The sequence below is a fragment of the Podarcis melisellensis genome (assembly GCF_964234715.1).
Source record: "Podarcis melisellensis genome assembly, chromosome: 5".
Lineage (NCBI taxonomy): Eukaryota > Metazoa > Chordata > Lepidosauria > Squamata > Lacertidae > Podarcis > Podarcis melisellensis.
The window spans coordinates 13,178,895-13,194,331 of NC_138537.1; the positions used below are offsets into that span (position 1 = coordinate 13,178,895).

Consider the following 15,437-nt stretch of genomic DNA (forward strand, 5'->3'; position numbering starts at 1 on the left):
TCATTGGCAAGAATATTGCAAAGGACAAAATAGCACCAAGATGCTATAATTAATTGAAGGGAGCTCCTGAGTAAAGGTTAGAGGAGATGTGTATCAATCAATATGAAGAAACTATTGACTGGCTCATCTTGAAGAAATTAGCAACGTATAGCTATCTCCTTCCTCTGTCAGTAGGAAGGCACTAATTATGTTTGTACACCAAGATGTACTTTAGAGTCTAAAGCTCTGCAAATATCGAACAAGAACATATCCATTATTAAGGAAATGCTCATCTTTATGACAGATACTGTGCATGTACACTGCAGAAACCTACCAGGGCAGAAGGCGGTGAACATTTCCATGTGTTCAACATGACTCTCTATCAGACTTCTGTCAATAAAACTTAGGAAACACTTTGCCAACATTGTTCTACTGAGTGAAGATCAAGCTTCTTCAGCTTCCCAAACATTGCCAGCTTAACGTATACCAACAGGGCCAAATTGAATGCACACAGTATCCAACCAACTTAAGTTTCCCTCCTCTGGTCCTGGCTCAACCACTCCCCTGGAACACTCCTTTTCCAGGGCACAACTCAGCTCCCTGAGTTTCAGCTAAGCCAGGATGAAGGATTTGGGGCAGCATATCTCTGGTTGAGTCAGGGCTTGGGGATTTACGCTGGCTGAACCAGAGAACCACCACATCCTAAGATTCCTGCATTGCAGGGTTTTGGACTAGATGACCCTCAAATTTCTTCCAACTCTACAATTCTCTGATTCTATGAAATGTAAACCTTAAATAAGATTGCAAAGGGCGCTAAAACAGCCTACATTTGAAATGCACGTAGACCAATATCTGTGGCTGGTTAAATATTTATTATTTAAATTCAACCACACCACACTGCCAAGGCCAGAAACATGGAAATTAGTCATGTAAAAAATGGCTTGAGAGCCATGTGCTGGAAATGTACATTTTGTGCACTTCATTTCATTTTATAGTCTCCAAGAACTATTACAATTTTAATAAACTTGTATCTGGGATTTGAAGCCAAACGCTTATGCTCAGAAGACACGAATTTATTAACTAGAAGACACCCAGAGTGGTAATAAAATGTATTCCCCAGCGGTCTGTTGCAAATGGGTTGTAAAAATTACATTTTATTAATCCAGCTGCAATTAAAGAACACAGCTGTCTCATTTGCATCCCAATGCTCCTGCTTGCAGGAGGACAAATATTTTTCATTAATGCTTGTGACCATTTTTCTCTGTCCGCTCTCGATTCCCACCCCCAACTCTGCTCCTGCTCCTTAAGGTTTGCAAAGCAAGATCTCTTCATATTGTGGGACTTGCACAGACACACACATACAAAAAATCAACCACCACCACCAAGAGATTCATCTATTGGACTCTGTGCTTTCCAAAATGAATGAAAACCAAAAGCATCTCTCCCTGGATGCACCTTTGGGCCATGTGCACATGTAAGTAGACTTCTGTGTGTGCATCCCTAGCTGGATGGGGAACCACGCATACAAATCACACAGCACGTGTAATTCCCCAGCTTTGGGATTCAGACACATAGAAAACATCTTACAAAAAAAAAAAAGAGCCCACCAAGTGGGAAAGTGTCGGCGAATCACAGCCGCTTCCCCACTTCTCTTTCTCTGGCAATATCAATAACTTACTCAAACTCGTCTATGATTTAAGCTTATTTTCTTCAAATTACATGGAGATTGCTAGTTATGCACACAGATCGGGCCTCAAAATGTGCCTGCCTGCCTGCCTTTCTTTTTCTTCCTACTATTTATACCTGTGTTAAACATTAAAACCACACGTACTTCTAAAAATGCAAGAGGCGGGGAGGATGAGAACACAAACTAAGAAAAGCTGAAAAGCGTGGGCAAAGAATGAGGATTTCACCTGCTGCTGAAAAGATAAAAATCTTGGCACTTTGGTGTATTTGTGTGGGTTTCGCAGGTGTTCAGGTATGCAGAGACAATGCTGTTGTACTTTGTCACCCACCCACCACCCCAATAAGGCCAAAGATTTGTCTGCCAGCATTAGAAAAAAAAATCCATTTCCAATTTTATTTGCCCGGCTCCCTTTCTATTGCCTATTTTTTGGGGGGAAATTATTTTCACTGTTTTTTCTCAATTGTGATCTTGAATTTAAGTATTGTGTGCATGTTTCTGTTTAGATATGCACTGCATCATAGGTTTGGTAGTCTTAAGCCGAGATCCCAACCCCACTGACCTGGGGTTGTTCAATGAGACTTCTGAGAAGATGAGACTGGGACTGCAGCTTTTGGTTTTACACACTTAAGCTGAGAATAGTATTATATATGTATAGGATTGTGCTGTAAATGATGCAAAAGCACTGTGCTGTTGTGTATGTTCTCACATTTGCACTGCGTCGGGATGTGAGGAATAACTGGTGTTGTTGGCATAAAATAGCACTATTGCGGAACTGAACAAGATTGGCTGCCTGCTTTTAATATCAGTTCAGTATCACAAGAACCAGCATTGCTCTGACAGCGAATTTGCAAAATGTAACATTTGCTTAATAAACATGCGACTGATTTCACTATAGATAGATAGATAGATTGTTGTTGTTGTTTAGTCGTTTAGTTGTGTCTGACTCTTCGTGACCCCATGGACCAGAGCGCACCAGGCACTTCTGTCTTCCACTGCCTCCCGCAGTTTGGTCAAACTCATGCTGGTAGCTTCGAGAATACTATCCAACCATCTCCTCCTCTGTCATCCTCTTCTCCTTGTGCCCTCCATCTTTCCCAACATCAGGGTCTTTTCCAGGGAGTCTTCTCTTCTCATGAGGTGGCCAAAGTATTGGAGTCTCAGCTTCAGGATCTGTCCTTCCAGTGAGCACTCAGGGCTGATTTCCTTAAGAATGGAGAGGTTTGATCTTCTTGCAGTCCATGGGACTCCCAAAAGTCTCCTGCAGCACCATAATTCAAAAGCATCAATTCTTTGGCGATCAGCCTTCTTTATGGTCCAGCTTTCACTTCCATACATCACTACTGGGAAAACCATAGCTTTTACTATACAGACCTTTGTTGGCAAGGTGATGTCTCTACTTTTTAAGATAGATAGATAGATAGATAGATGATAGATAGACAGACAGACAGACAGATGATAGATAGATAGATAGATGATAGATAGATAGATAGATAGATAGATAGATAGATGATAGATAGATAGATAGATAGATAGATAGATAGATAGATAGATAGATGATAGATAGATAGATAGATAGATAGATAGATAGATAGATAGATAGATAGATGATAGATGTAGATATGCAGCTTTTGATACAGCTTCCTGCAGTTTTAGTAGATTATTTTGTTTGGTGTAAGTGTACACTTTGATCCAAGTAGTATTCTTAGGAAACCCTAAGGGAAATCAGACTTCCCACAATGACTCCATACATTGGGAATCAAGCGAAGGATGGAGCACACAGTGTCATCTACTGCACTTGTATGGAGATGAGTTAATGTTTCTTCTACTTATTGTTCCAATCAACAAATGAATGGGAATTTCCAGGAAGAAGTCCCTGCTTCACTGCCCTAATGTTGGTTGCCACCTACGTTGAGAATCACCAGCCTATGTTTACAGAATGGGCTTATACTGTACTTCCCTGGCAGATTATTCACTTCATCTTTGCTCATTTCATGGCTGCTAATTGGGCTCTGGCTTCTCGCTGAGGAATGCATGCCTCTGCCCTCTCTTTGTGCATCTCTCAGGGTTTCTATGAAGGGTCTTTCCCCTGTCTCCTCTTTCCCTCCCTCTCCCACTCTCCTGTTATTGCTGCCATGCCATCGCGCACTCAAAGACAGACACCAAAACTAGAATATCACCTTTCTGAATTAATTTGTTCTTCCAAGGCTCCAACCCTTTAATGAGGCTCTTTGGGAACTGGCAGCTTAAACATTAAAACAAAAAGGGGTGGGTGGGGGAAAATGAAGCAAAGCAAAGCAAACAACATTACCAAGAACCAGGAAGCTTCACGTGGAATCCTCTTTTTTGAAACCAAATCACTTTTTAAAATAAAAAACCCCTGTATTTTTGAAGTTCTAGCTTTGTTTCAGAGCTAATTGTGATGCATTCTTGTGTACTCATAAAATGGATGGGTCAGTGGCCTTGCTCTGAGGATGAATGGGTGGAGGAAGATAGTTACGGTGGAATTCAGGAAGAGAGTTATATTGATTAAAGTCAATTTACACATAGGAATAGAGATTCTTGTGAGTAGGTGGACGCTCCCCACATCTGCTTAAAAGCTTGGCGGGTGGGCAGGGAAACTGGTTGGGACAGCTCTACTGCTCCTGGACAGTCTTGAATTCCTTGTTACCAATGTTGGCCTTGTGAACTTTGGCCTTGCTCCTATTTTTTTTAAATAAATATTTATTAAGATTTTTTGAATACAGATACATAAATAATAAACAGCTTTACTTATATAACATACTTTCTTCACTTCTTTGGACTCCCTTACGTCTCCCGCTCCCACTTACATTGTAGAAAAGTTTTTCCAAGCAAATTATCATCTTGTTTACAATCTTATATCCACTTATTTAAATACAATCTAACAGTTCTCCAAAAAAGATTTTATACTTTCTTAATTCTCTCTTATCGTCAAATTCAGATCTAATTTAGTGGTGGGCGATTATTTATGATCTAGCATCCTTCTTAACATTCAATCAAGTCACAATATCTTTGTAGATAAATCTTAAATTTCTTCCAGTCTTCTTCAACCCTCTCTTCTCCCAGGTCTCGGATTCTGCCAGTCATCTCGGCCAGTTGCATGTAGTCCATCAGCTGCATCTGCCACTCTTCCAGTGTGGGTAGATCTTGGGTTTTCCAGTTCTTAAGGCCTTGCTCCTAGGCTGGGTTCATCCACGTCAACTCTCCACCTTGGAATTGCTCCTGGGCTGTATTGACCTGCTGTTGAGTCTGTACCATTAATCTGCTTTGATAAATGTAGAATCATAGAATCAAGGGTCATCTTTCTAGTGCAACCCTCCGCAATGCAGGAATCTCAGCAAAAGCATCCATGACCAATGGCCATCCAACCTCTGCTTAAAAACCTCCAAGGAAGGAGAGTCCAAAACCTCCCCAGGGAAAACCGTTCCACTATCAAACAACTCTTACTGCCAGAAAGTTTCTCCATATGTTTAGTCAGAATCTCCTTTCTCATAAATTGTAGCCATTGGTTCGAGTCCTACCCTCCAGCGCAGGAGAAAACAAGCTTGCTCCATCTTCCATGCAGCAGCTATCATATCTCCTCTCAATCTCCTCTTTTCCAGGCTTATTTACTTACAAGTAAGTGCACCTACTGCCAGGCTTTGACTGGGAGTCAATGCTTTTGAGTGGCTGGAATATATCCTTAAACACACAAACATATACACACGCCTCTGACTTTTGCGAGCAGCATCTCTCTGCACATTTTGTCTTTAGCTGTGCCCACCATTGTGTGGCCTTTGGAAGGTTCTCCACGGGGAAATGCACTCCTTGGGTTGAAAAAGCATCCTCCTCACATGGAAATACTGCTTCCCTGCATTGTGGGGACTGATCAGCTCTATGGTCTCCAGCCTTCTCTAGCCTTGTGGGGCCATCAAACAGAACAGCCTCTCCTAATCTCCCCACACACTCTGGAATGGTTTAAACCATTGAGCCTATTGGGCTTGTTGATCAGAAGGTTGGAAGTTTGAATCCGCATGACGGGGTAAGCTCCCGTTGCTCTGTCCCAGCTCCTGCCAACCCAGCAGTTCGAAAGCACACCAGTGAAAGTAGATAAATAGGTACCACTGTGGCAGGAAGGTAAAGGCTGTTTCCTTGCGCTCTGGCTTCCGTCACGGTGTCCCGTTGCACCAGAAGCAGTTTAGTCCTGCTGGCCACATGACCTGGAAGGCTGTCTGTAGACAAATGCTGGCTCCCTCAGCCTGAAAGTAAGATGAACGCTGCAACCCCATAGTTGCCTTTGACCGTACTTAACAGTCCAGGGGTCCTTTACCTTTACCTATAAACTATAGCAAGGCAATGAGATGTTGCTTTCTGTGCTTGAGTTAGTGTTTCAAATCACTGCCAGCAGTACCAGACTGCTGAGTTTATGGATTGTTCCTTATGCACATGGAGGTGGGGAAAAACCATACATGCCTTCTCTCTCTCTCTCTCTCTCACTCTCTCTCTCACACACACACACCTATAACAGGGTCTCCCCAGACCTGCCAGCTTCTGCTGTGCTGGTTCCCGCATTCAGATCTTACGCTCAGTGGCACTTCAAAGATCAGAGGCTTTCTTATTGACCCAAGGAAGGCCCACAGCATGTTGCTGCTAAACAGAGAAACCGGCACAGCCATGAATGACAGATATAAAGAGCTCAAGAGTATAAGCAAAGGGAAAACATTTGGATTGGATTTGACGGAGAGGAGAGGGGGGTGGGAAGCTGTGCCAGACTGCTAAAACCAGCTTCCCTGCTTGTGTGATGCTACAGGGTAAAGTGAGATGCCCCGGGCTACAGCGCAGCTGCGTTTCCTTGTGGGCAGCATGTCAGTGATAGGCGGAGCCAGAGACAAAAATTGGGTGGATCAACAACCATAAAATTTATGTTTGTACAGTAGGTTAGTTTCTACAGCAACACACAAGCCTATCTGCCTTCCTTCCTGACTAGCAAGATGTATTGTGAGAGTTCAAGAATGCATCCCAGCCGGGCAAAAAAACCTCAAGGGTGGTGCAAAACAGGACCACCGAGGGGTCATGGTAGTGGCTTTAGAGGGTGTGCAGCCTGGAGAGAGTCCCAAGAATAGAGATGTATTTGGGCCCCAGGCCTGATGTTCCTCACCCCTGAGGCCAATTGTGAGCATCCAGTAATGTGGCTCAATGTACTTGCCCATTTCCCCAGGTCCAGATGGTGGAGCCTTGAATTGAACTTATTCAAAATTTGGAGCGACTGTGTGAATGTTTCTCGATATTAGAAATTTGGCACCCCTTTCCCGCACATATTCATTATGAATCATATTTGACAACCGAAATATTTAGTGATCATTTCTTTAATATGGCAAACAAGTAAATATGAGCCTGTCATTTTGTGATGTGGGTTAGTCATTTCATAACGGAATATTTTTTACAGAAAAGAGGCACACTCCAGCGTGATTACAACCATGTGAGCCATAGATGCCTAAGCTGCCTAAACGGATGTGAAAAGTTATTGTATCTTAATGTTGTGAACCTGTGTGAAAACAAGGCAGGTGATGGGTACTGTATTTATTTATTTTTCTTGTTGAGGCTGTTATTAAATGCTGCCCGGATGCACAATGTTATACAACTGCCCCCTTTATGCCAGGTCTTATTTTAACAGTTCATTAAACGCCAGGAAGAACAAAAGGTCATTCTTTAGAAAGATGTGGAGTGTGACAGAAGTCAAGTTGTGCTGCTTACAAGGCCAGGAAGGTAAACTGACCCATCTGAAGTTTAATTACAAGAGGAAGTGTTCTTTATTCGGAGATCTGAGCCTCTGACATCCACAGTTCACAAACTTGAACTGCAGTGTTTATTGCCTACCAGCCAAGCTTGGCGTAGCTAAATAAATATGTTCCGAGGGACCTGGTGGGAATTGGAGGACGATCCTAAATTATAGATAACTTGAGGAAAACAAGACCTTTCTAGCCTCAGGTTCTGTTTATAATTCTCCTTTTAGAGATGGCAAGTCATTCACCCATCTTCCTTCCTTGAACCAGCTAATTCACTTATGGGTTTCTTCCTCAACGCTAGTCAAGATAGGTGATCTAAGGCAAGATTAAACATTTTTTAATTTTCTATGCTTTAAAACAAAACAATAACTATGCTTTTTTTTTTTAAAAAAACTGCCATTAAATGGATTGCATCACTGTTATGTCTGCATCCCCCTCCCCATTATATTTTATTTTTTAAAAAATCACATATACATTCCAATACATAATAGAGTTTTCTCTTTGGGGGTTCAACCTCCCATCTCATTTTCAATGGTGTTTTTTATTTTTCCCCTTTGCTGCACCCTATCTTATATCTTTTATATCATGACAATGATACCGTAATCTCTATTTCCTGCTGTTGCTCATAGTTCATATCCTGCTCACGAATTCATCATACTATAATGTTTCTTTAAATAGTCTGAAAAAGGCTTCCATTCTTCTGTGTCTGTAATTTTTACACTGGGAGGTCCAAAACAACTTAAGAAGAGTCCTGCTAAAAGGACTAAAGGTCCATCGAGTTCAGCATCTGTTTCTCAAAATGGGCAGCTATCAATTCCTTCTCCCAGGGAACTTTGGGAATAGTAGGTCTGTGAGGGGAATATGGGTGTTCTAACAACTTTCAACGCTCATAACAAACTATGCTCCCTAGGATTCTTGAGGGGAATCTATGACTGTTAAAAGTGGCATGATGGGGACCAAGTTAAATCAACCTTGTCTGGGTAGACGTTTTTGTAAGGCCTTGATTTCATAGTGAGGACCATGACATTGGTGAACACAAGCATTTATAGAAGTAAGGCATTGCCCTTCTTCTGTCCTGCTTGCTTAGCCTAGAGATGACATTGGATCATTTTATCACATCACCAGAAACGTCTGTAGCTGAGGCAAAAGCCTACCGTTTCTGAGGCTGTGCATTCATCCACTCGTTTACAAATATTATCTCTTAATAGAGTAATGCTTGATCATCAGAGAGGTAAAAATAAAAGCAACTTTTTCCTTTTCAGGTTGCCAGTCCAAAGCAGACAACACACACACACACACACACACACACACACACACACCATGTTACAGACTGAAAGTGTGCAACAGTAAAAGCATTAATAGAAAAGAGTTGCTAAACCCTGGTGTAAAAAATTGGATTAAAAAAAAAAGAGCATTATTCCATTTCTGTGCTTCTAGACAAGAATTCAGGCTTTATTCAGATTTGTTGGTTTTAAAGATGTGGGGGGGGGGTTTAAATTCAGACAGAACCCAAAACCATGATTTAGTATTGTATGACTGTGTCATGGCAAGCCTCAGGCTCCTCTCTCCCTTTGCATGTAAGTGGAGGAAATCTAAAGCTTCCGGCCACAATTTGTAACAAATCCATAAGCTCTGTTCAGGCATTTAAAAGCATGCTATGGAAATTGCTTGGGTAGAGAGAGTGGGGATGATCTCACTTGTCCTGCAGCAACCATTGTACCACAGCCCTGACTGTGCAGGGAGCAGCTCTGAGGATGGCAGGATCCCTGCCTCTCAAGTAGTCTCTGCAACATGTGCAGAACTGTAGTAGCTGCGATGTGTCTGAAGGGGTGAAGTCAATGGACTCCCCTCTGGCTCATCCACCCTGTTATGTACTGAACTGAATAGGATCCAAACTGCAGCAGTCTGATTGGTCCTAGAACAATAGGATCCAAAAGGCAGCAGTCTGATTGGTCCTAGAACAATAGGATTCAGAATGCAGCAGTCTGACTGGTCTTAGAACAATGCAGCAGTATGATTGGTTGGCAGGAACCACCTAATCATGCTCCAGATAGAAGTGAATCCACAACCTGATTGGCTTACAGTAGAATTCTAAAATTAGCCAATCATGTGCAGCCCATTGTGTAAATAATGTATATAAAGCAGATACTTTGAGGGGGCTTTCATTCATTCCTCCTCACAACTATGAGCTGAATAAAGAGCATGAAATCACTTTGCGACTCTGAGTATATTTCACACCCCATCTCCATCATTTGTCTACAGAGCTGAAGTTTCCCACCCAAAAACAGGCAACTGTGGCTTGCATGGACCACTTTTCTGTGTTCCATCAACATGGGAAACTTTTGCTTTTTGCAAAAGATGCCTGGAAATTGATCGTCTCCTTTCAGAGAGGGAAGGGAAGGGTGCAAGGCTGAGGCTAACTGCGGCATGTTCTTGAAATGGGAAACCGGGGTCCAGAATTACCAGTCTCACCAGTGCACATAAACATTTGTTTCAAGTTTCAAGGACTGGCACTAAGGAGGAGGGCCATTTTGGTTGTGGCCCTTCATCTATGGTTTGCTTTCTCCAGCAAGACTCATCTGGCACCAATTTTACTATATGTTCAGTCTCAAGTTAAAGCTCAACTCTGCTCTCAGACATTCCATGGCACGCAATGGGTTGTTTCTACTGAACATTAGTTCTTGATTTGTTTTTGGTTAATTGCCCATATTGATCATAATTTTCCGGGGTGTGTTTTTAATGTCTATGGATTAATTGTTTTATTGTGCAGTTTTAAACTCTGTATGTTTGACATTTCTGTAAGTTGCCCTGGAAAATTCTTGAGCAGATGATTAAGACATTTGAATATTTATTTATTATGTATTATTATATTAAAGTGGTATAACAGTCCTTGAAATGTAAGGTGTGGAGGTGGCTTGACATAAGTCCTGAATATTGTATTGATGCAGGGAGAGTGTCCCCCACCCTCAGAAATTACTCTTTTTGCTTTGGACACAGAGTTGCATCCAACTTTAGTTAGAGTAGGACTCAGTGAAATTAATGGGATTAATATCAGTATGGCGTGAGAGTCAACATTGTGTAGTGGTTAGAGTGTTGGACTGGTGCCTGAGAGACCAGAGTTCAAAGTTTTTTCTTTGTCCCTCTACTTTTCCCCAGGAAAAGCCACAGTTTAAGGCTGAATCAGAACAAATATCAATTGGGGTTTCTGCAGATTGATGTTTTGTTCCGATTCAACAGTAAACAGTGGGAAGGAACATAGCTGTCAATGTTTCCCTTTTTTAAAGGGAAATTCCCGAATCGGATTCCTTGCAAGAAAAGGGAAAAGTTGACAGCTAGGGGAAAGAGGTGGGTCAAATAACACACCTCCCGGACCCGTGCCTAGAAATCATGGGGCAAACTGAAGAAATTGCCAGACCAAGGGAAGTGTGGGTGAGTCTTCACTGGGTAACCTTGAGCCAGTCACAGTCTCTCAGCCTACCCTACCTCACAGGGTTCTTGCAAGGGTAAAATAGGAAGAAAACCATGTGTGCCACCTTGGAGTGAAGGTGGGATATAAATGTGATGAATAAAAAATTATAAATCCATCAGTTGGACTTTGTATATCTTAGATACACTTTGTTCTTGCATCTTTTCCTTTCCTCCCTGCTCCCGTCAGATCATCATAACATTCAGAAGTCTCCCAAAGATCTAAAAACCAGGACTGCTCACTCTCTCCTTGCAAATGAAAACGTATCTCACTGTGCTTTTTTGAGCTTGCTTGTGTGGCTTTCGTCTGCATGCCGTGAAGAGGAAGCAGAAATCCGGTCCACAGGCTATCCTACCCAGGCGTTGTCCATGCTGGTAAAGCTGCCTCAATCAGCAGGTCACCTAGCAGCCCGGCAGGCTGAGGGCTCGTTCTCTACCCGTTCTGTAGGTGCTCTTTGAAAAAGCTCTGAAGCACAGCACTCTTGCGCTGCCACTAAGCGGAAATGCCAGCAAACATTTGAAGCCTGTAAGTGCTGTAAGCTCTAACTGTGGCTAAAAGCAGCAGGCGCCGAGGGCTCCTGAATTCTGCTCAGAAAGAAGAATCCACATAAAGGTATATAATCATCTTGGTGCTGGGTATTTCCTGCGGATTAATGACCAGCTGGGAGGAGTTGATGGCCCAGAGCATAGCCAAGGCCCATTAACCTCAGCCAGCCATTAATCCCCAGGAAATGCCCTGCGCCAAGTTCATTTTTATTATCCTAAAATGAAATATGAGCATGGCTACTATGGATATTTTATATATATATATATATATATATATATATATATATATATATATATGCAGGTTTTGGTGTCCTCGGGTGTCTTCCCGTGTAAAAGTTGGGGTGTCTAGGCGACGTTTCGACGAGGTCTCACTCGCCTAGACACCCCAACTTTTACACGGGAAGACACCCGAGGACACCAAAACCTGCATTCCTGTACCCGTGAAAATCTACGAAAGCATATATATATATATATATATATATATTAAAAAACAAGCAATTCGAATGTACTGAGTTGGGACGGCATTTGTGGCACCCTCAGATCTACTTATATTCTGTACGCGCAAATTGCAAGGTTTCAAAGAAGCGTCCAGTGCGAGAGACGAGGAGTCTGGCTAACAGCCCCATAGCAGTGCTAACCTATGCCAGTTGAATGGAAGGTGACATCAAAGCTGGTGCCACCCTCCTTGCAAAGCACAGCTGGAGAGAGGTTGTGTGCACAGATGGAGCTGCACTTTGAATGCTTGCAAGACAGAGGGGAAGTCAGGAGGACCTCTCTCATTAGAGCGCAAGTCAGACTTCTTCAATCCCCTCAGTGGGCATAAGCGGATAGCGCTGAGCAATGGTTTGCGTTCAGAGGAAGAGAGCATTCAAGAGATGTTGCAACCGGTCTCTTATTGATTGGAGCCTGTTGTTTCACCCTTGGGTGCAAAGCAATTCAAAGAGAAGCATTGCTCTTTCCATTATTGACTTCTTGTTCTTTGTGTGGGACGGTGGGTGTTTGGCATTCCCGATTACTCACAAGCACTGCACCATGTTTTTCAACAGCAGGGCTCACCAAAGCTGTCTTTTCATATTAGACTGAAGTGGATCAATGTGACAAAGGGATGAACAAGGCTGAAAACCAGAATTTTCAGAATTGTTCTTTACAAGTCGGCAACTTGCCCTAAACAAACAAACAAACAAACAAACATCTTTATTGTTTTCTGGGATGGGGCACAACTTAATTTAAGGGCCCAGTGGTGGCCATTTGATCTTACCACATACTGATAATTCTGCCAGAAAACTGTCAGCTGTGATCTATCTTTATGGGAAAGTCATCCTGCGGTTGGAGGGGGGTGGAGGAACCTCAAACACACAAAGCCAAATTTAACAAAGCATGCATGGAAATGCAATAGGCCAAGTCCTGGTAAGCCATTATTCCTCCCAGTATGCCCTCTTCTCTGCTGTGGAAAAACAGACCTATCCCAATGGGCTATTATTGTATGGAAGAAAAAACAAAAAACCCAGTGAAACTCACAGAATCGGTGTAACTTCAGAGGGTAGGACCTGAACCAATAAATTCAAGTGACAAGGAAGGAGATTCTGACTAAATATTAGGAAGAAATTTCTGGTGGTAAGAGCTACTTGACAGTGGAATGGACACCCTCAGACTGTGGTGGACTCTCCTTCGCTGGAGGTTTTTAAGCAGAGGTTGGATAGTCATTTGAGAGGGATTATTTAGCTGAGATTCTTGTAATTCAGAGGGACCCTTGAGGTCACTTCCAGCTCTATAATTCTATGACTAACTTTAGCAGTTTGGACAGTGCTTAAAAGTGCTGTGAAAATAAATGCAAACATTTGGGCTATTCAAGTTAGCCCTGCTAATTCACTTATTTTCAACAACCTGACCAAAATCTAATAATAATAATAATAATTTTTATTTATACCCCGCCCTCCCCAGCCAAGGCCGGGCTCAGGGCGGCTAACAAGCAATAATAAAAACAAGTAGAATGATTACAACTTAAAAACAAATTTAAAATACAACATTAAAATAGTGAAACATTAAAATATTAAAATGTAGCCTCATCGCAGAAGGAGAAAGGAAAAGAAAAAAGAAAGAGAGGGGGGGAATCAAATTGGCTCCAAGCCAAAGGCCAGGCGGAACAACTCTGTCTTATAGGCCCTGCAGAAAGAAATCAGATCCCGCAGGGCCCTGGTCTCAAGAGACAGAGCGTTCCACCAGGCCGGTGCCAGTGTTGAAAAGGCCCTGGCTCTGGTTGAAGCTAATATAACTTCCTTAGGGCCCGGGACCACTAGGGTGTTGCTATTTATGGACCTTGAGGCTCTCCGTGGGGCATACCGGGAGAGGCGGTCCCGTAGGTACGAGGGTCCTAGGCCGTCATGGGCTTTAAAGGTCAAAGCCAGCACCTTAAATCTGACCCTGTACTCCACCGGGAGCCAGTGCAGCTGGAAAAGCACTGGGTGAATATGCTCCCATGGTAGAGACCCCGCGAGGAACCCAGCTGCAGCATTCTGCACCCTCTGGAGTTTCTGGGACAGCTTCAAGGGCAGCCCCACGTAGAGCAAATTACAGTAGTCAAGCCTGGAGGTGATCGTCACATGGATCACTGAATATATCATAAAAATACTATATTTTATATACTATATAAAATCTAGTATATCTTCAGGAAGTCATTTGTATATGTTCAAGAACATCATGTACAATGTTGTTCAAGAGCTCTGGTCTGCAACTAATGAGGCAATTGCAACTTCTTTGAAATAGCTTTTGGGGGAGGGAGGGAGGGAGGGAGGGAGGAGAGGAGGGCATGTCTATGATATTATTATCTTAGCTCCGAACATATGTGCATTGACAGATTTCAAGTCAGGAGACTTTGCCTCTGCAAATAATCATTTAATTCCAACTTACGTAAGTAAGGTCTTTTGGAAAGAGCCGATACTCCAAGTGGTTCGCCCAATCTCTAGCGCATCTCTCTTTGAGGCACTTTCATAATTTCACATAATCCAGAGTTTCAAAATGGAATTTCAAAGGGTTGCCCTCTCTGCTGCCCTAGTCCTAGACAATTAACTCAGCAATTATTTTAGTATCTGCAAACCCATTGCCAATTGACTATAACTTCTTGGCTGGTTTTAAGGAGCAAGACTTCTACGTCCCATTAATGTTTGGCAATCGGCTTTCCGCTCCCCTTCTTGTTTTAAGCCCTGCTCGTTATGCACAGGCTGTCTCTTTAATGGCATCTCCTTGGCATTCAGAAAAGTGTGTGTTTTGGAAGGGGGATTACATTTAATACACTTTAGGGATTTGGGTTTTGTTTTCTGGGAGGAAACACCGCATCAATGGATTTTCAACTCCAACCAAGAGTCTACTCTAATTCTGAACTTTCTCACCTCTGCTGCTTTGAGACACCCAAAAGTGTCTGGACCTTCTGATATACTCTGCTCTCATGAATGCGCTGCTAGTGATCAATATCTAGAAACTTTCAGTGCTGGCACTCTCAAATTATTTGTGTCACATATTAACTGCTTTCCAAAACATCAGCCACTAGCCCACTTCAACCTATTGTCCACCAGATATTTGTGAGACCACAACTCCCATCATCTGCAGACAGTCAACCATGCAAGATGGGAGTGGAAGTCCAAAACATCTGGAGGGCAACAGATTGGGGAAGGCTGTTCAAGATGTTCTGCCACTGATCATAGCATATTGCCAACTTGGAACATTCAGGCATGAGATCACAAGTGTTCCATCTTCCCTATTCCCCAAATCAGAACAGCCCCCAGACCACCAGGGTCTGGCCTCATCGACAACAGAGCTAGATCTTCCGTTTGCAAATGCAGCTCTTCTCACTGTGTTTCCTTGACCTCTTTGGGAAACAGCAGGATAAAAATAAGACTTCCTCCCTCAGGTGCTCAATGCAAATTGCAGCATTTGCAGAGCTGATATGCAAAATAGATGTGCTACAACCAGTATCACTCATT

At 42.7% G+C, this 15,437-nt stretch overlaps 1 protein-coding gene across 3 annotated transcripts in view; it reads right to left on the reverse strand.

Moving 5' to 3' along the window:
* Nucleotides 1–15,437, reverse strand: part of NAALADL2 (N-acetylated alpha-linked acidic dipeptidase like 2) — a 777,627-nt gene that overhangs the window by 620,331 nt on the left and 141,859 nt on the right. The window lies entirely within an intron of this gene.